This window comes from Elephas maximus, chromosome 8 (assembly GCF_024166365.1).
Source record: "Elephas maximus indicus isolate mEleMax1 chromosome 8, mEleMax1 primary haplotype, whole genome shotgun sequence".
In the NCBI taxonomy this organism is placed as follows: Eukaryota; Metazoa; Chordata; class Mammalia; order Proboscidea; family Elephantidae; genus Elephas; species Elephas maximus.
The window spans coordinates 24,735,921-24,756,770 of NC_064826.1; the positions used below are offsets into that span (position 1 = coordinate 24,735,921).

General features: G+C 38.7%; 1 pseudogene; it reads left to right on the forward strand.

The window, feature by feature from the left end:
* Window positions 1-2,788: 2,788 nt before the first annotated feature.
* Window positions 2,789-20,850, forward strand: part of LOC126081554 (NF-kappa-B-activating protein-like) — a 49,916-nt pseudogene continuing 31,854 nt past the window's right edge.

Genomic DNA, 20,850 nt, shown 5'->3' on the forward strand with positions numbered 1-20,850 from the left:
TAGCTAATTTTTTGTCCCAAATGTTTCTGAAGATACCGTCTTGGTCATCTAGTGCTGCTATAACAGAAATATCACAAGTGGATGGCTTCAACAAAGTTTATTCTATCACAGTCCAATAGGCTAAAATTCCAAACTCAGGGCATCAGCTCCAGTGGAAGGCTTTCTCTGTTGGCTCTGGAGGAAGGTCCTTGTCATCAATCTTCCCCTGGTGTAGGAGCTTCTCCGCGTGGGATCCCCAGGTCCAAAGGAAGCGCTTTGTTCCTGGTGCTTTTTTCTTGGTGGTATGAGGTTCCCAACTCTCTGCTCACTGCTATTTCCTTTCATCTCTTGTAAGATAAAAGGTAGTACAGGTCACACCCCAGGGAAACTCCCTTTACATTGGATCGGGGATGTGACCTGGGTAAAGGTGTTACAACCCACCCTAATCCTCTTAAACATAATCTAATCTTGCCTCATTTACCATAGGCAGAGATTAGGATTTACAACACGTAAAAAGATTTTGTTGGTAAAAAGATTACATCTATTACAAAATGGAGAGCAATCACATAACACTGGGAATTATGGCCTAACCAAGTCAACACATATTTTGTGGGGGCACAATTCAATCCATGACAGATACCCATTCATTTCCTTCTAAGACATCACAGAGCAGAACGGTCAGTTTCTTGAACTTTGTTTGAGGTTAGGGCTGAATTCTATTCTCATCTCATTCACTTAAGAATTGCTTAACCTGTTGTTGTTAGTTGCCACCTAGTCAATTCTGACCCCATGTGTGCGTAGTAGAACCAACCTCTCCATAAGGTTTTCAAAGATGTAACCTTCGGGAAGCAGATCACTAGACCTGTCTTCTAATGGGCATTTGAGTGGGTTCAAACTGCCAACCTTTGGCTAGTTGTCAAGTACTTAACCATCTCACCACCCAAGGACTCCATCACTTAACCTACAAGTTCGCAAACTGGTCATAAGAAAAGTTTCCAAGGAGTAAAAAGTTATATCAATTTTAATATAATTAATCTTTAGATCTCCAAACCTATGTTTTCTTTTATAAAATTAATCTTTCTGAGAAAACACTACAGTTGGGGTGTCATTCAGCTTCTCCTTTCTAAACATGCATTTCTCCTGAGGGAAAATACAGTGAATGAAAAACAAAAGGAATATTGGTAAGAAATACTAAAAGCAACAGAGCTTTACTTCATCTAGGCAGAAATATACACAAAAGAAATCTGACCCTTACCCATCAATACATCTTAGAATTCAAAAGTAAGATGGTTGTCACAAGGAAACATATTAACATACTCATTTGTATTAAAAAATGAAGTTTTTTTTTTTTTTTTAAGGGAGTAATTCCAATTTGATTAGTTTGACAATGAGGACTGGTTTTTCCCATTATATTTTATGGTGAATATTTTCCAGAAATTGAATGAACTAAATCTAAATCTGCAACTCCAAGTTTTGACCATTTTATCAAAATATTGTATTACCAAAGCTATTCTGAAATTAACAACATTTAGACTTTTTCCACTTTTTCTGAGTATATTAGGTTAAACAGGGTATCTCTAGGTTAAGAAGTAAAAGGTAAAATTAATATTTTGATACATTTTGGTGAAATCTTTTGATACAGTTTCCAGAAATGGAAGAAGCGAATGACTCTACTTCCAGATGTCATTTGCAAGTCAGATCATGTTATAATCTTTGCTTTTATCAAATATGCAAGACATAATTAAATTATCAGTTGAGCTAGCATAAAAAGTAATGATGATGGATTACAGTGATTTTTGGTTTAAAATGTAGTAGGATTTCAAGAAAATGTGTTCCTTAAGCTTTATTGTATACCACTCATTCTGTTAGAGGCTGATAATATGACAGTGAACAAGACAGTCATGACCTTGCTTTCATGGAAATGACATTCTTACAGAAGAATAGATGTTAAACAAGTGATGACAAGCGCGATGAGTTTCACAGAGCAAAAATAGAAGTGGATATGAAAACATGGAGCAAAAGGGTATAATTTGGTCTATAAGATCAGAGATAGACTAGTGGACAAACATGTCACGACATCTATTTTTACTGTCTAAAGGGTAGAAATGTACATATAATACATGTATGTACATAATTTTTATAAATGTATATAAACACATAACTAAATTCTTAAAATAATATGTGCAAACATCTCTGTGTGTGTGGTACGTGTGTGTTTTGAGACTTGGTGCTGAAAGATATCAAATGAAATACTGAGCACCAAGAGTATTCAAATGCATGTACTAGACCCTTTAGAAAATTTTTGAAAAACATCAAATATGTTGGAAACCAGCTCTTCCTGTGTAACAAGTTCCTTCAAAATCTCAGCAAAGAATTAGTTTATAAGCGTTCTCTCTCAGTAAAACACATGCCCACATTTCCCTAGAATGTGTACTCGAAGTTTCAGTGAATTTAAAATTGTGAAGCATGCCAAGCTTGCCTTTAATTCTGCAATCTTCCCTCTTCTCCCTCCAAAAGCTATTCCAGATTTTCTATCCATGCTCAATGGAGCAAGAGTATAAAGTTCATGGCCATTATCGTCAAGTAGACACGGTTCTGATTTTGTGTTCCACTAATTATTGTGATCTCAGGAAACTTATTTAACTTCTCTGTCTTAATACCTTCAGAGCAAAAATCAGATAATGCTAAGTAACTCACGGGGTTATTTTAAGCCTTAAAGGAGATAAAGAACGTTAACAGAAGTCAACTGAGATCTTCCCAGGCTGGCAAGAGCGCCTCGTCCCACGGCTTCGGGAGTCCAGTGGCAGCAATGGCTCGTGTGTCTGGCTTGCTTTTTTCACCTGAGGGGGAGGCTTCGGGCTCTGGGGAGAAGCTTTGCAGACTGTCAAGGTGGCCCCAGCCCACTAAAGCCACCCACTCCCCGCGAGGCCACCACTCTCACACTCTTGCTCTCGATCCAGGAACCAGAATGGCCTCAGCCATCAGGTGGGGAGTCACAGCTAAACCTACAGAAACCAACCCTACCGCTCCCGGTAGGGGTCTCGGTCTCGAGAGTGGCCTTCTCGACCCGGGGCATTCGTTTCGCATCTTTGTGGATCCCGGGGCATTCGCTTTGCATCTGCTTCCTCGTCCGCATATTACCACGGCTACTTGCACCCCTACGGGGGCGCCAAGCTGTGGCCCAGCCTCCCAGACAAAGAGGGCGAGGAGACTCTGTGGCAGATGAGATTAAGTGAGAGAGAGAAGTTGGAGAATTGGGAGTTCCTGAAGTGTGGGCACTTTTTCCAAAGATCCCTGAACCCCTCTCTGATGAACATACACCCATAGAGAATGAAGAGCCAGAGGAAAACACTACTTCAGCTTCTACTTCAGAAAAACACAAAGAAGTCTAGATACAAAAGGAGGGCAAAGAAAGCCAAGGAAAAGGAGAAAAAGAAATGAAGATAGAAGAAGTACAAGAAAAGAGTAGAAAAGAGAGCAATGATTCAAGCCCTGAAGATTCCCAAGAAGAGTTTCTGGAGAATCTCTGAAAGGATGGATCAAAGCCTGAGGAACCCTCAGATTTAACTGGACCAGAGGCTGCAAAAACACTTGCCTTTCAAAATGATAAACCTTTGAACTATGGCCGTGCCCTGTTACCTAGCGAAAGTGCAGCTATGGCTAACTGTGTGAAAACTGGAAAACATATCCCACGAAGAGGTGAAATTGGCTTGACAAGTGAAGAAATGGCATCATTTGAATGCTCAGGTTACTTAATGATTGGTAGCAGGCCTCATCGAATGGAGACTGTGCAACTGTGAAAAGAGAACCAGATCTATAGTACTGACGAGAAGAGAGCCCTTGCATCCTTTTACCAAGACGAGAAATGAAAAAGAGAGAACACGATTCTGACCAGTTTTTTTTTAAATAATTTTTATTGTGCTTTAAGTGAAAGTTTATAAATCAAGTCAGTCTCTCACACAAAAACTTATATACACCTTGCTACATACTCCCAATTACTCTCCCCCTAATGATACAGCCCACTCGCTCCCTCCAATCTCTCTTTTCATATCCATTTTCCCAGCTTCTAACCCCATCTACCCTCTCATCTCCCCTCCAGGCAGGAGATACCAACATAGTCTCAAGCGTTCACCTGATCCAAGAAGCTCACTCCTCACCAGCATCCCTCTCCAACCCATTGTCCAGTCCAAAACATGCCTGAAGAGTTGGCTTCAGGAATTGTTCCTGTCCTGGGCCAACAGAAGGTCTGGGGGCCATGGCCACCGGGGTCCTTCTAGTCTCAGTCAGACCGTTAAGTCTGGTCTTTTTATGAGAATTTGGAGTCTGACCAGTTTATGAGATGCTGTACAGAAAGACCAAAGGGAAGGATGACAAATAAGGATTTTCTGAGGGTTCGGCATTTTTAACAACAAAAAACAAAGTTTGGGTTCCATGCATACACAAAAAAGTTACTATGTTTTGAAAGAGCTTTATAGTTAAAATGTGCCTTCTATTTAATTTGTTCAGTCCTTTGATAAAAACCTGCCTATTGTTATAACTTTAACAAGTTCTTTGGTCTTTGGACTATTTTGCATTGACTAAAACTTTCTGATTTGAAAATCCAAATTATGAATGAGATCCTGCTGTGTTGGGGAGGTGCCATGGAGAGAAAGTGTAAATGAGATAAGGAATTTAAATCTCATATTATGGGGCAGTGCTACTATTAACTCCACATGATGCCTACCTTATCCCCCTCAACTGAACTTGTAAAAAATTATCATTTCTCTGTTTTGAATGTGTTATAAATGGACTTGATAGAAACATACAGGAGATCACTTTTGTTAACAAAACAAAGGCATTGCTGAAAAAGGCAAACCTGAAATTTGAAAATTGTCTTCTATAATATAATATATAGTCTTCTGTAAAAGTAGTGTATTTTACTGGACTAAACCAAAAGCAGTTTCCTGAATACAACCAAACTCTTCGAAGGCCAGGGTAACAGGGACGGGGGTCTGGGGACCATGGTTTCAGGGGACATTTAGATCAATTAGCATAACAAAATGTATTAAGAAAACATTCCGCATCCCACTTTGGTGAGTGGCACCTGGGGTCTTAAATACTAGTAAGTGACTATCTAAGACGCATCAATTGGTCTTAACCCAGCTGGAGCAAAGGAGAATGAAGAACACCAAAGAACAAGGTAAGTATGAGTCCAAAAGACAGAAAGAGCCACATAAACCAAAGACTTCATCAGCCTGAGACCTAGAACTAAATAACAGAAGAACTAGATGGTACCCAGTACAACTGATAACTGCCCTGGCAGGGAACACAACAGAGAATCTCTGACAGAGCAGGAAAACAGTGGGATGCAGACCTCAAATTCTCGTAAAAAGACCAGACCTCATGGTCTGACTGAGACTAGAGGGACCCCGGAGGTCATGGTCCCTGGACCCTCCGTTAGCCCAAGACTGGAACCATTCCCAAAAGCTCTTCAGATAGGTATTGGACTATAAAGGTGAAAATGATACTGGTGAGGAGTGAGCTTCTTGGCTCAAGTGGACACATGAGACTATGTGGGCAACTCCTGTCTGGAGGGAGATGAGAAGGCACAGGCGGACAGAGGCTGGCCGAAATGACACGGGGAATATAGTGAGGAGGGAAGGAGTGTGCTGCCTCGTTAGGGGGAGAGCAACTAGGAGTACATAGCAAAGTGCATATAAGTTTTTGTATGAGAGATTAACTTGATTTGTAAGCTTTCGCGTAAAGCACAATTAAAAAAAAAGTTGTGTGTTTTGCTTTTAGTTCCTACCTCTACTACAAAGCCAACAAACAAACCAAAAAGCAAACTAATCCACAGACTTGTTGAATTGAAAATGTGAACATTAGTTTTAAAAACTGTAAGTTACTTAAAAACAGTTCTTTCAAATATAAAGTCTTGGGAAGTCTACAGTTGTACCGGTGTAAATACATTCTTTTGATCTAAGCTGTGCTTTGATGATGGGATAAAATCTCAGAAGAACGGGAGTCAAAAATAGTCAGGAGTTTGATAGGGGAAAATATAATGAATAAGTTTTTTACTTAGTTGTTTCATAAAGTTGAAGCTAAAATGATATTAAAACATTTTTAAGTCTCTCCTTTATGTAATAAACAGATTTCATTTTAAAATGGTTAAACCATTCAGTTAATTTTTTTATACCTGCCATTCAGTTTAATCTTTAATGTTGTATAGAATTCCCTCACTTTATAACTTTTTTTTGTGGCTGTTATTGACTTTTAAGCTTGGGAGAAATAGAGAACACAGATTATGAGACCACACACACACATAAAAAAAAAGAATGTTAACATACCTATTGAATTGATTCCAACTCATGGTGGCCCGATGTGTCAAAGTAGAACCGGGCCCCATAGGTTTTCAAGGGCTGATTTTTCTGAGTAAATCCAAACCTCCAACCTTTTGGTTAGCAGCTGAGCACATTAACTGTTTGCACCATCCAAGGACTCCATTCATCATATAAGTTTTTGCTAAATACTTGTGAGACCCCCTATCCCTTATATTATACCTTTAATATTAGTATAGACTATTTTATATTACTACCTGAACCCAAGTCAGTATGTTTTTGCATTTTAATCCTGATGTCCGAGAGCAGAAATAAAAGCCATGCCATCTGTGAAAAAGGTGTCAGAACACAGTGTGTGGACAGAGAAGATTTTGAAAAGTAGAGGAAGGTCTTAGCTGGCTCTTCTAAACTCAAATAGTAAATGTCATTGTTTATTCTGCCACTTTGGGAGACCATGTGTGTATGGTAGAGATATTCAGATTGCTTCCCGAACAGTATACACACACACACACACTATACACATACATACCTGTACCTACACAGAATTGAGAGTGGATAGGGTCCACACATTTATTTTCAGTCACATGGATCTATTTTCCAAGATTTCCCCTAATTTCTTTTTTTTTAATTGTGCTTTAGGTGAAGGATTACAGGGCAAATTAGTTTCCCATTAAGCAAATAATACATACAATGTTTTGTGTTGCTAACCCTGGGACACATGTCTTTTTGTTGTAAAGGTGTTGGATTTTCCTGTAGATTTTAGAGATTAGACCTTTGTTGAATATGCGATAGCCAAAAATGGTTTTCCAGTCTGTAGGTTCTCTTTTTATTCTTTTGGTGAAGTCTTTTGACGAGCTTGTTTAATGTTTATAAGATCCCAGTTATCTAGCTTATCTTCTGGTATTTGTGTATTGTTAGTTATAGTTTGTATCCTACTTCTGTCTTGTATTAGGGCCTCTGGTGTTAACCCTATTTTTTTCTTCCATGGTCTTTATAGTTTTTAGTTTTTGGTATGTAGGTCTTTGATCCATTTTGAATTAGTTTTTGTGTATGGTGTGAGTATGGGTCCTGTGTCATTTTTTTTACAGATGGACATTCAGTTTTGCCAAAACCATTTGTTAAAAAAGATTGTCCTTTCCCCATTTAATGGACTTTGGGCCTTTGTTCAGGTGATTGCAGGTGGATGTATTTACATCTGGTTTCTCGATCCCGTTCCATAGGTCAATGTGTCTGTTGTTGTACCAGTACCAGGCTGTCTTAGGCTGGGTTCTCCAGAGAAGCAAAACCATTAAAGTGTATAGAAAGAGAGAGAGAGAGATTTATATCAAGGAAATGGCTCACTCAGTTTTTAAAGTCTGTATGTCCCAAGTCTGTGGGTTAAGAAAGAGGATTGTCCTGATTCATGTAGCCTCATAGGCTGGCGAGCCTGAGATTGGTAGGCTGGAGGGCAGTACTGCTGCAGGCTGTGAAGACTGATGAATCTCAAGATCCACAGGCAAGAGCACTGGTAAGCTGCTAGCCCAAGTCCCAAGAACGGTAGATCAGATGAACACGAGTTAGCTGCAGGATCCAGGCAAAGGAAGCAGGAAGGAACTAGGCAGAGGAGGCAGAGAGATGAAGGCTGAGGAAGTGATGAGTTTTCACAGGCCTCACCCCCGCTGGTACTATTCAGCAGATTCCATCATGGGGGTGATCACACATCAAATTTCAACATGGAAGGGATTATGACATTATATAACTGCCAAAATACTGAGAACCATGGCCCAGGCAAGTTGATACAATCTCAACCATCACACAGGCTGTTTTGATACTGTGGCTGTATAGTAGGTTCTGAAGTCAGGTAGCATGATGCCTCCTACCTTGTTGTTCTGCTTCAGTAATGCTTTACTTCTCTGGGGCCTCTTTACTTTCTATATAAAGTTAATGATTCATTTTTCCATCTCATTAAAGAAAGCTGTTGGTATTTGGGTCGGGATTGCATTGTATTTCTAGGTTGCTTTGGGTTTTTGGGTAGAATTGACATTTTCACAATGTTGAGTCTACCTATCCATGAACATGATATGTTTTTACATTTATGTAGGTCTTGTTTGGCTTTGTGCAGTAGTTTTTGTAGTTTTCTTTGTATAGGTCTTTTACATTCCTGGTTAGATTTATTCTTAAGTATTTTATTTTTTTTAGGGGCTATTGTAAATGGTATTGCTTTCTTGATTTCTTTTTCATATTTCTCTTTATTGGTGTACAGGAATCCAAACGATTTTTGTCTTTTTATCTTGTAGCCTGCTAGTCTGGTGAATCTTTCTATTAGTTCCAGTAGTTTTCTTGTAGAGTCTTTTGTATTCTGTATGTATTTATGTATAGCATCATATCATCCACAAATAGGGATGGTTTTACTTCTTCCTTACCAATTTGGATGTGTTTCATTTCTTTTTCTTACCTTATTGCTCTAGCTAGGATTTCCAGCACAATGTTAAACAGGAGTGGTGATAAAGGGCATCCTTGCCTTCTTCCTGTTCTCAGGTAAATGTTTTCAGCCTCTCTCCATTGAGAATGATCTTGGCTTTAATGATTCTTTTATGTTTGGTTAGGTTTTTACATATTCCCTTAATTTCTGTTTATCTGGAAATGTCCTAATTTTGCCTTTATATTTGAGTAAGGGTTTTGCAGGATATGTTATTCTTGGTAGGCAATTTTTTTTTTCTTTAAGGTTTTATATATGTCATCCCATTGCCTTTTGCTTGCATGGTTTCTGCCGAGTAATCAGAGCTTAATCTTATTGTTTCCCCTTTGTATGTGACTTTTCATTTTTCTGGAGCTGCTCTCGGGATTCTTTCTTTTTCTTTGGTTTTGGCTAGTGTGATTGTATGTTTTGATGACTTTCTTTTGGAGTCTGTCCTCTATGGGGTTCGCTGAGCCTCTTGGATGTTCACCTTCTCATCTTTCATCATATTAAGAAAGTTTTCTCTTAGTAAATCTTCAATGATCCTCTGTGCATTGCCCATTTTCTCTCCCGTTCTGAAACTCCAATAGCATGCAGATTTTTGCTCTTGATTGTATCCAACATAGTTCTCCAGTTTTCTTCATTTTTCATTCTTTTCTCTGATTTTCCTCAAACTAAGTGGTATCCAAGGATTTGTCTCCAATTTCACTGACCTTGTCTTCCACTGTTTCACATTTGCTCTGAAAGCCTTCTATTGCATTATCCTTTTCTGAAATCCTGTCCTTCTTTTGGATTTCTAATTACTGTTTTTGTATGATTTCTAATGTTTGTTTATTTTTACATTTTGTTCCTACATTATTTTCCTGAATTTTTCCAATGCTTTGTCTGTTGTTTCCCTGATTTTATCTGTATTTTCCATGATTTTGTCTATTTTTCCCTTAGTTTTTCTGTGTTTTCCTTCATCTCTTTGCTAATTTCTTGGAGTGCCGTGAATGTTAGACTTTCACATTCCCTGTCAGATAGTTCCAGTGCCTTTTTTTTTATACCAGAAGGTCATCTGATGTTTTGTTTTGGTCATTTCTGGAACCATCGTGACTTTTTTTTTTTTTAACATTTTTATATTATTTATGTTTCTGAGATATTCAGGAATTATTTTCTTTGCTCCATTGTAGGTTTGTTTGTTTCATCTGGCTTTTCTGTTTTATTTGGTTATGTTTGGGTGGGTGGGTGGAGCCCTGGTGGCACAGTGGTTAAGAGCTCAGCTGCTGATCAAAAGGTTGGCAATTTGAATGAACAAGCCACTCCTCAGAAACCCTATGGGGCAGTTCTACTTTGTCCTATAGGATTGTTATGAGTCAGAATCAACTCAACAGCAATGGGTTTTAGGTTTTTTGGGGTTTTTTTTGGGGGGGGTGGGCAGGCTGGGTGTGTTTTGTTGCTTGTTTGTCTGTGGGCATGATACTTCTCACCAAGTCATCCAGGTGGTCATGGCCAGTTGCTCAACTATGGTGCAACAGGGCAGGTCCAGCCAGAGGGGAGGGTCAGGGATGGGTCTGTGTGGCATGAACTGGGGCTGGCAGGGTGGAGTCAAGGGTCAATGTGGGGCAGGGTCTGGTTATCAGAGGTCCACAAAAGTGCCACTCAGGAGCATGGCACTTGGCGTGCAGTGCAGAGAGGCAGGAGGGAAGGGAGAGGATGTGATGTGTGGAGTTAGGTGGGATAAAGAAAGAAGACAGAGAAACAGAAGCCAAAAAAATGAAGAAAAAAATACGTAAATAAAATGGCTCACTGTGAGTTGGTAGGTGAGGTGGGGCAGACCTAGGGAGGCTGTGTGCCAGTGGCTCTCTAGCCAAGCAGTGTGGCTCAGCCATTTGAGAAAGGGCAGGGCAGCACATGGGGGTAGGTGGGTGGTAGAAAGGAAAGGAAAAAAAGGAAAGAGAAAGAAGAAACAAAAAAAAGATAAAAAATAACAATAACAAAATAAATACGGTGCTAAAGGAACTGGCCATTGGGAATGGAGTGGAACCAGCATGGCAGTTAGATGGTATCTCATCAGGTGGCACAGCATGGTTCCTCAGGAAGGGGTAGAGGCAGCACAGGGCCTAAGTGGGAGGGAGAAGGAAAAGGAAGAAAGGGTAAGATAAAAATATGAAGCTGAGGGAACAAGTGGATAGGGATGGGAAAGACATGGGGAGGTTATGTGCCAGTGGCTCTCTAGCCAAGCAGTGTAGCCCAGCCCATTGAGAAGAGGCAGAGGTGGTGCATGGGGCTAGGTGGATGGGAGAAAGGAAAGGAAGGAAGGGAGAGAGAGAGAAGAAACAAAACAACAACAAAGCAAAATAAATAAACAAAATACAGTGCTGAGGCAACCAGCTGTTGAGGGTGGGATGGAACCAGGGTGGCAGCAAGTTTTTGTCTGTCCTATCAGGAGGCATGACATGGCCCTCAGGAAGGGGAGGAGGCAGCACAAAGCCTAGATGGGAGGGAGAAGGAGAAGGGAAAAAGGGATAGATAAAGAAAAATAAAAAATAAAGCACAAAGGGGCTTTCCTGTGGGAGCAGTGCAGATCTGGGAAGGCCTTGTATGAATGGCTCTCTAGCCAAGCAGTGTAGCACAGCCCATTGGGAAGAAGCAGGGACAGTGCATGGGGCTAAGTGGGCAGAAGAAAGGAAAGGAAGGGAGAGAGAAAGAAGAAACAAAACAAACAAAAAAATATGGAGCCAAGGCAGCTAGCTGGGAGCAGGGGGCAGCACGGACCCAAGGAGGCTGTGTGCTGGTGGTTCTGTAGCAGAGCATTGTGGCACGGCCCATTGAGAAGGGGCAGGGATGGCTCATGGAGCTAGGTGGACAGAAGAAAGGAAAGGATGGAAGGGAGAGAGAGAAGAAACAAAAAATATATATATACACGGTGTTGGAGGAACTGGCCACTGGAGGTGGGGCAGACCTGGGGCAGCAGTGAGCCATTGTCTTTCTGGCCAAGCAACCATGGCCCACTGGAAAATAGTAGAGGCATTGTACAGGGCAGAAGGGTGAGGGGTGGGAAAGCACATAGCCCTGGTTACAAGGTGTTCCGTCTCCTGTTGGGAGCTCTGTGAAGTTACCTTCTCATACTCCATGTCTTGAGTCCTTGGTGGCTGTGGTCCAGGATGGTGAATCCATGCCACATTAGTTGGCAGGGGACCTCCATTCTGTAGCTCTCCTCATTCTCTATTCTCTGTCAGTTTCTTCTTCCACGTGGTGCTTGATCAAGTTCTTTATCCTTTCATTTGACTTGACTTAGTTTTTTGGGTCTTTGCTGCAGAGGGACAGCACGGTGCATCTGTCTAAAGCACCATGTTGGCTCTGCCTTTTCCCTAACTTCTCTAAGACCTTGAGCAGTTGAGGTAGTTTTATTTTCTTGCCTTGTTCATTAGTTATTTCTGATCACCTGAAATAGCTCTGGGGGAAAAAAATGGCAAGGAGAACCTTATTTCTGGTAGTATAGTTTCCTTCTAACTAAAATGAAACCTATTGCTCAAGTTGCAAAGATAGCACAAACACAGAAACTTAATTTCCTGAGGTGACTCAATGCAGCAGCTAATTTATTTTCAGACCTGTAGAGGTGCAATGTGAACCAGTTCAACAAAAACTTAAAGTGACCCTCAAAAAAGTCAGCATGTTTGATCTGGAAAAAGTATTGCCCTTTACGAAATTGCAGTTACTTCCACCATATGTTTTTATTTATACAATTACTCAGAGAACAGAACCCACCCACCCAAAACGGGTATGTTTTTATTTATACAATTACTCAGAGAACAGAAAGAGTAGTATAATTTTTAATCATGGCCAAAAAGTAGCAGTCACATTAGAAAGTAAGTTATTTGTGAAACAGTAAGGTGGCCTGGATTTATGGAGAAATAGCTGGAGGATGAAGATATTATTTTTCCGAACTCTCAGCTGAAGCCCATCTGTGCTCCACTGTCTGGTGATGTCTTAATTCTCAACCTTATTATCAAAGGCTCTCAGCAAAGGTCATCAAACAAACAAACAAAGCCGTTTGTTAGAGAGAGACCAAGATTAGGAAAAATAAGCATGAGTCACAGCATTGTTCTCTCCCGGTCCAGAGGAGTGGAATGTATAAATTCTTCTAAAAATTATTGTATATTAAAGCAATAAAGTCATTCATCCCAGAAAATGTCTTACTTCCTTTGCCAAATGTGTATTAAGCCTTTTCATCTCTCACTGTGTATTTCATTTTCAAAGTAAAAAGACCCCAAACAGAAATGACAAAATGATAAAGGTCTATTTTTATATAAAAAAGAGAAATCCATTCAGATTTGTTTTTTTCATTTTCCAAGCATTGTTCCTTTTTTAGTAAATATTGGATAAAAATCATATAGAAAGATCAGTCTTAGAAAGAGGAGCTTTAATTGTGTAGCACACAGATTCCCAGGTAAGCAGAGTACCTTTGTTGAGAGTGATTTAAAACTCTTTCATGCACAATTCAAGAATTAGTCTCCTGAGGAGAACACAAGGCTCCCATGGCTCTTACAGAGCATCTCCCTTTGGGGTATATTGATAAACGGTCCCTGCCAGGTAAGGAGCTATGAGATAAGATTCCCTGAGATTTCCCATGAAAGAAAACCAGTGATATCATCACCCTAAAACAAGAGAGGAAACAAAGAAGAAAAGTATTTATATTTGCCCGTAGAAGAGTGGGCTGCTGAGAACGTGATGAAATGTCCCTGCCACAACACTTCATATCATCTGATATGAACAAGTACAGTTATTTTAAAGACGTTTAAAGAAATTAAAACCTGCAAATGGAGCCCATAGAATAACCACATAGGTAAATATGCCATATCCCTTCTTCAAAGGATAATAACATTTATTCATTTGTTCAATTTTTCATTCATTCATTCATCAATTCACTGAATACTAGATAGTGTCCAGCACTATTCTGGAAATTGGAGCACAACAGTGAAAAAGGCAAGCGTACTTCTTGCCCTCATGTAGCCTATATATTCTTGAAGGGAAAGGGGAGAGAAATACATGAGATAAACTTTTTGATAACTAAGTGAACAAGATAGTTGTACTTGTAAAGACTGTAAAAAAAAAAAATCATAACAAAGAAAGAGATAAAAAACAAAAGGAACTGGAAGTATTTTCTGAGAATGTGAAATTTTAGTTGGAACATGAATTACACCAAGGAGCCTGGAACAGGAAGATAATGAGGGAAAGAAATCCAGGCAGAAGAAATAGCAGTTTAGTGTCTTCAAGAAAAAGAGTCAGTGTGGCTGAAGCACAGAAGGTAAGGAGACTAGGTAAGAGACAAGGTAGGACACAATCAGTCAGGAACTTGCAGATCATAAGGAAATCAGGTTTTCAATCCAGTGACACCTAATTGTAGAATTACAAGCACCAAAGTGGCATGATTCGATTTATGCTTTTAGAAAAGTCGTCTGGCTAGAGAACAGAAAATGGATTCTAGCCAAGCAAAAGAAGCAATGAGAGCAGCTGGGAGGTACCATACCCAGATGAGAAATGATGGGGACTGTAATAGAGAGATAGCAGTGGAGGTAGTTGGAATGTGGCAGTTCCTGGAGGCCTGAACATGGGCTGGAAGTTGACATGGGGAAGAAAAGAGCTCAGCTCAAGTATCCCTAGGTTTTTGGTTGTAGGAAATCAGTGGGTAAAGTTAAGCTCTAAGATCAAACACTAGTAGGTAACATGTTTGGGCTTTAAACTCAGCTGATTGTGACTCCAAAATCCATACTTTTTTGCACCCCATGATGGGTTCTATTCAAAGTTCCAGAGAATAATGGTGTTGGTCTATTCTATTTTACAATTTTAAGACCAATAGCTTCTACAAAATTCCCTTTGAGGAAAAAATGCTCCTGTTAAGACTATACTTTAATTCTAATCATTACTTTTAACCTAAGGTTCAATCTTTTATCACTCAGCTGTTTTCAGAGTATCTCCATATGGGAATTGGTGCAAAATTAATGAGAGGATTTTCAAATCTTGCTAAGTGTCTAGTACGCTATCAGCCACATATTTTTTGAACCAGCAGCAAATGGGAAGCTTGTAAAAGTAAAAATGTAAGATGTGGCAGTTGACAAATTTTAGAATGGTTTCTTGGTGGAGTTGGTGACAGATGTGGCCATACCAAGGCTGATATCCACCATAGGAAGTTTTTTAGAAATTAAATTTCAGAAATTATATGAATTACCAATAATTTTGTGTAAGTGTTCAGTATACTTGACGTAGTTGGTAATGTACAGGTAATGGTAAACAGGAAGACTCAAGCCTACCCTTGATATTATTTCACTCCTTTCTTTTCTTTTTTTTTCCAGAATAAATCTCTTTACAATAGCAGCTAGACTGATTCTACCTCTCTAGTGGTGTGTCTTCCCATTCCATGTGAACTAATTTCCAGACACACTGGGTCACATTGGCTATTCCCTGGATGTGACTCCTTCTGAGTCCATCTCTACCTTCCCCATCTACACACAAATTCAATGAGGTGTCCTTCCCTCTTCCTCTGCCTAGTTAAAACATGGTCATTTTCAACATCCAGAACAAATAATAGTTCCTCTGTGAGGTCTACCCAGGTTTCTCCAGGAGGCCTATTCCATTCTCTGCATTTTCCAACTTTTGGGTGTGTACCTCTATATTAATATATTGAAACTGGCAAATCTTTCACTCTCCCTGTACTGTGAGTTACCATATTATGAAGGTTGCATTTGTTTTTCCACCTCAAGTGCCCAGATGTATATCACATAGCAAATACAGTGTATTGCACAGAATAAGCATTAAATGGATAAATGAATGAATTCATTAGTGGCCCAGAAAGCAGAACCTGCTTACAGCATTTAAATTTGGCTCTTAAGTGCATTATTTAATGTAAATGAGGGGCAATTTTCTGGAAAAGTAATTAACTAAACATATCTATTAAATTAGCATACATTTATTGAACACATGCTACTGCCAGTGAGTGGGGATTATTCCTTGACTTTACATAGACACAAACTTCAATTGTGTCCATTAAAGCATATTACATTCATTAAGTGTTTTCCACTTAAATCCATTGAGACAGAATTCATGAAACAAACAAAAGAAGAAAAAGCACACATCAAATCCTGCAAATGACCATACGTTTTTAAAATGTTAATGGATGAAAGGGATATTTGGGGAATTGATTTGAATTTTCATAGGCACTACCTATTTTAACAGTAAACTGCTCACTGAAATTTTTACAAAGCCTAGGAGATAATATAATGAATGACTGCATATGCATGTAGCAGATGGTGTTCCTCAGAGCCATAAAACAACTGGACATAATGACTAAGAATACTATTGCAAAATTGGTCCACGATTTTAACAATGAATACTGTAAATTTGATAGGCCTGTAGGCTGACCAAACCAGCGAGATTCCTTTCCCTGTAAGTATGTAAATATAACTGCTTATTTTATTGGGCCCTTCAATCCTGCTCTATCACTATTTTGCGGTTGCTAAGCAACCCTAGCAATATTGTGGCACACACGCTTAAAAGGACAGAGGCATCAAAATGTGTCTTTTGATTTATTTATTCAAATGGCAATGATCCAGGTCCAAAATAAAATCTTCTCAGTGTGACAGCTGGCACTGACTGGGTAACAACTTCTCACCATGATCACTGTGAGGCATTTTTTTCTGATAAGGTAAAAAGATCCCTCGATAGCCCCTTATCCCAGATGAACATGTATATGATCCTTTCAGGGAAGGGGGATTGCTTATGAATGTCTGCAGATAGATTTTGGCTTTGGAAGTTCATGGGAAGAAGTATAGGTGGAATGAAGCCCAGAGCCAGGACGTTTGTAGGACAATATGAAGCTTGAATTAATGTAACTGTTTTTTTTTTTTTTTGTTACCCAGTGAGAAAACCAACCCATCAAGCTATGTAAGTTATCATGAAATATACTGAGGCATCCTGTTCCACTCAGGTGAGATAGGATGAAGGGCAGAAAGAAGGAACCTGAGTCATAAAATCCTTGCTGCCTCAGGGTCAGAATCGACTGAACTGCAAAAGGTATTAATGGCAACTGATCCAGAAGAAATGGGGACATCAAATTGTCCTTAGCCTCTTGTCGAAAAGAAAGAAATCACAGATGATTACAGTTATAGACCAGAAAAAAAAGTCACAATCAACAACAAAAACTCTGTTAGTATAAATACTATAATAATAATAAAATGCAATTTACTTAATACATTTGCGCTGTTTTCTCCAATGGCATTATTCAAGTTTTAGTGCATGCAGGAAATTTATGTATCACATAGAGGAAAATACAGTATACTATTCAAAATTACAAAGGACTAAGATCGCTATTTTTACTTCTTGGCCCTTGGTAGTGAATCAAATATTATGAGTCACCCCACTCTCTCCTTCCCTGATTAGGTCGTTAAGTAGCCCTGGTGGCACAGTGGTAAACACACTTGGCTGCTAACTGAAAGATTGGTTGCTTCCCCATCAGTTGCTCCACAGGAGAAAGATGTGGCAATCTGCTTCCATAACAATATATAGCCTTGGAAATCCTATGAGGCAGCTCTACTCTGTCCTAGAGTGTCCCTGAGTTAGAAACAACTTGACGGCAGGGGTTTGGTTTTTTCAGTTTGATTAGATGATTTTGTCAATTGAAGACGAGATATTAGAAATAATTTCAGCTCTTTCCTATCCTCTGTATCTCAGGCAGCACTCGTAGATTTTATCCAGTTCTTAATTTTTACACTTCTCTATGCTCCTGAGCTACCCCTCCCGCTCACAACATGTTCTAAAGAAAATGGCATTATTTGGTGATACTGCTTATGGCTATAATTTTTGGGGACTTGTTAGGTGACAGGAGCCCAGACCTTTCTACTTGCTTTGCCGATGCAGTGATAGCCTACGTGCATTGTTAAATCATACAGAATCTTCGTTTCAGTGGAAAGTGAACAGGAATGAACTAGGTCAAAAGCCTGACCTTTCTTCTATGATAATAAGCACCACAGGGAAGCAATAAAGGCAATGGGGTAACTCTTTTATTCCTAAAACATAAATTATGATCCCATTCACTTAGCTGTTATTTTGCTGAAATACTTTTCAGCAATGCTTAACCCAGACATAATTGCTGAAAAACCTCAGACATTTGTTTGTATGCTATAAAGCAGGCACCCATTGCCTGCTTCCATAACATTTATGACTAAGCTTTTTTAATCAAGCCTATATTATCACCTCATTCTCTATTTTAAACTGTAGACTGTCACTAGCACAGTGTCATCATCTTACCTATCCACTTGGGGTTTGGAAATTAATGTGGAAACTCTGTGAAAATGTATAGCACAGAAATCATTGATGAATTTCAGTTTTGTGTAATGCAGGCCTAAAAGTATACTTAAGATTCAGTCTGTATCTGAGAACAGTTAGTCTGTTTAACTGATAGAAAATTGAATTAATTAATTATTTGACTGAATATGTTTCAAGTGGCCAAATTTTGTCATACATTAGGACAAAGAAATCATTTTTAAACCTGTTGAGTTTAGGTAAATTGATGCCTTCATTGTATTTATTGACTACGTTGCTTAATGTATTAGTTGAAAGCTCTATTCAAATCAAATTCCAGTAAATTGTATTACCTTAAATGTAACAGAAAAATAATTTATTTGATGGCATCCCATTCTTAATAACTCTAAACAGAGTAAGTAATAATCTCCTTTTTTTGTTTGTTTTTATGATCTATTCTTGTTTGAAGAATGTAGCATATATTATAAAATTATTTGAACTTTATTAAGCGAACAACATAATAAACTGAAATCCAAGCTTGGAAACAAGTATAATCATTACTGACTAAAAAAATAAACAGTTATTTGATTAGACCTTCTTCCCCAAAGCCTGATTTCACTTGGGACAGACCTGTTATCCCATGGAGCTTCAAATTGTGTTTCTGATGTTCAGACAGATAAGATTTTCACCTGACTGAAGAGGGTCTTGCTTTGCATTCACAAGGCAGTAAACACTTCTAGTAAGTGTTTAACTCAAATGAATGGCACTCACAAGTGGGCTTCCTGCGTTCCACTTATATATCCCATCTTGCATGTATCTAAGTGCACTTACGTAAATCCCCCTCTCTCCGGAATGAGCACTTCCCTGGAGAGGCTTACCTGAAATGCCAGCTCATCTGGCGCTTGAAGGTCTAGCCCAGCTAAAAATATTTAGCTGCTGTGTTAAAACTAATACTTTCTTTACTTGTTCACAAGAAATATAAAGCAAAACCTGCTCATTAGCACCTGTGTTGATGTTATTCTAAGCTTTTAAATGTGAATCGACCGCATTTCGTAATTTTATCCATCAAGGATGTGGAAAAAAAAAGAAAATAATGAGATTACCATATGTTTAGGATTCGAATTATTCTGAAATAAGTACTTTTTATGACAAAAAATGACTAATGTTCAAATATCTAAAATAAATATTATTGCATCTGAATATCTGCAAAGTAGCACACCTGTAACCTGCTAATCGTTTAATCATAGCTCAGTGTGAACTTCTTCGCATTTGAGGAGAGTCTAAATTCACAGGTACTTATATGTGTTATCGTTCTGCTTTATAAAGAAGGTTCACTGGTAGATAAACACAGGAGAAAGATGTGGCAGTCTGCTTCCATAAAGATTTACAGTCCTGGAAAACCCAGAGGGCAGTTCTACTCTGTCCTGTGAGGTTGCTATGAGTCGGAATTGACTTGAGGGCAGTGGGTTTGGTTTTTGGGGGTGAGGGATAGATAAATAGATTATCATCTTGCAGGTTAAAATATTCCTTGATTTAGGGAATCAATTCTTACAAGAAGTTAAATACAACCCTCTCTCTTCTAATCACTTCCACAGACGTTCAGATGATCAGTAGTAAATTACATGGGCTAAGAATCTTATGTGCTAGAGATTCTAGAGGTTCTCACTTTCTAATATGCTTTTCAAAACCTTATTTAGGTTTTGCTGCCCTGAATATCACAGATAATAAGATATCCTCTGAGTTACCTCTGGATTTTTTTTCTTTATTGCATATTGTGGTGTTGAGCGAGCAATGATTAAATAAGACTACAGCAGACCCCACTGTAGTGTCTTGTTTTCTGAGAGCCGTAAGGAATGATTTCAGATATCAACATGAAATAGTTATCACAACCCTAGACAAAAAAAGTCATCTTTAAAGTTGTACTGAAGCTGCTCTTCTGAGAATATGATCCTTGCTTCAGCCACAGTCATTAACCTTCTTCACAATTCCTTTTTTTTGGATGCTCTAAGACATGATTAAATCTCATTGAGTGATAAAAATAAAAATGTCCTGTGCTCACTAAAGTTGGCAACAAATTATCCCATGAAATTTTCCCCCAAATTAAATTTTATATTATCTTAAAATGTCAAAATTCTCACTTGGTAACACTGCTTTTAGTAGATGGAGTGCAACGTTCTTCTGTGAATGAAATGGTTTATTCAGAACTCTCCTTTGAAACTACTGTATTGGACTAAATTGTTGAAATATATATATTTATTGACTACAAAAATGTTCTATATATTCAAACATATTTAAATTCTTTTTAGGTTTTGAATGTAACAAATATAGCAAGAGAAAGAAATGTCTCCCTCAAGAGTATCATTTTCACTATGTCTTTGAGGGAATCGCAAATTCGTTAACATTGATTAAGAAATCAACAGTTTGTGAAAATTAAGGTCAAATATATTAATGAGAGAATTATAAGATAATTTATTAGGTTTTCTGAACTGGTCTTAAATGTGGATTTTGTGTAGGTATTCATATAAAATTTCTCTAGTTGGCATATTTCTTTAAAAATTCATACTTTGATGGTGCCCGGCTACCACTGACTGCTCTGACACAGATCACAATAGAGGGTCCACAACAGAGCTGGAGAAAAAAGTAGAACAAAATTCAAACTCACAAAAAAAGACTAGACTTACTGATCTGACAGAAACTGGAGAAACCCTGAGAGTATGGCCCCCAGACACCCTTTTAACACAGTACTGAAGTCACTCCTGACGTTCACCCTTCAGCCAAACATTAAAAAAAAAAAAAAATTAGACAGGCCTAATAAAACGAACAATAATACACATAGTC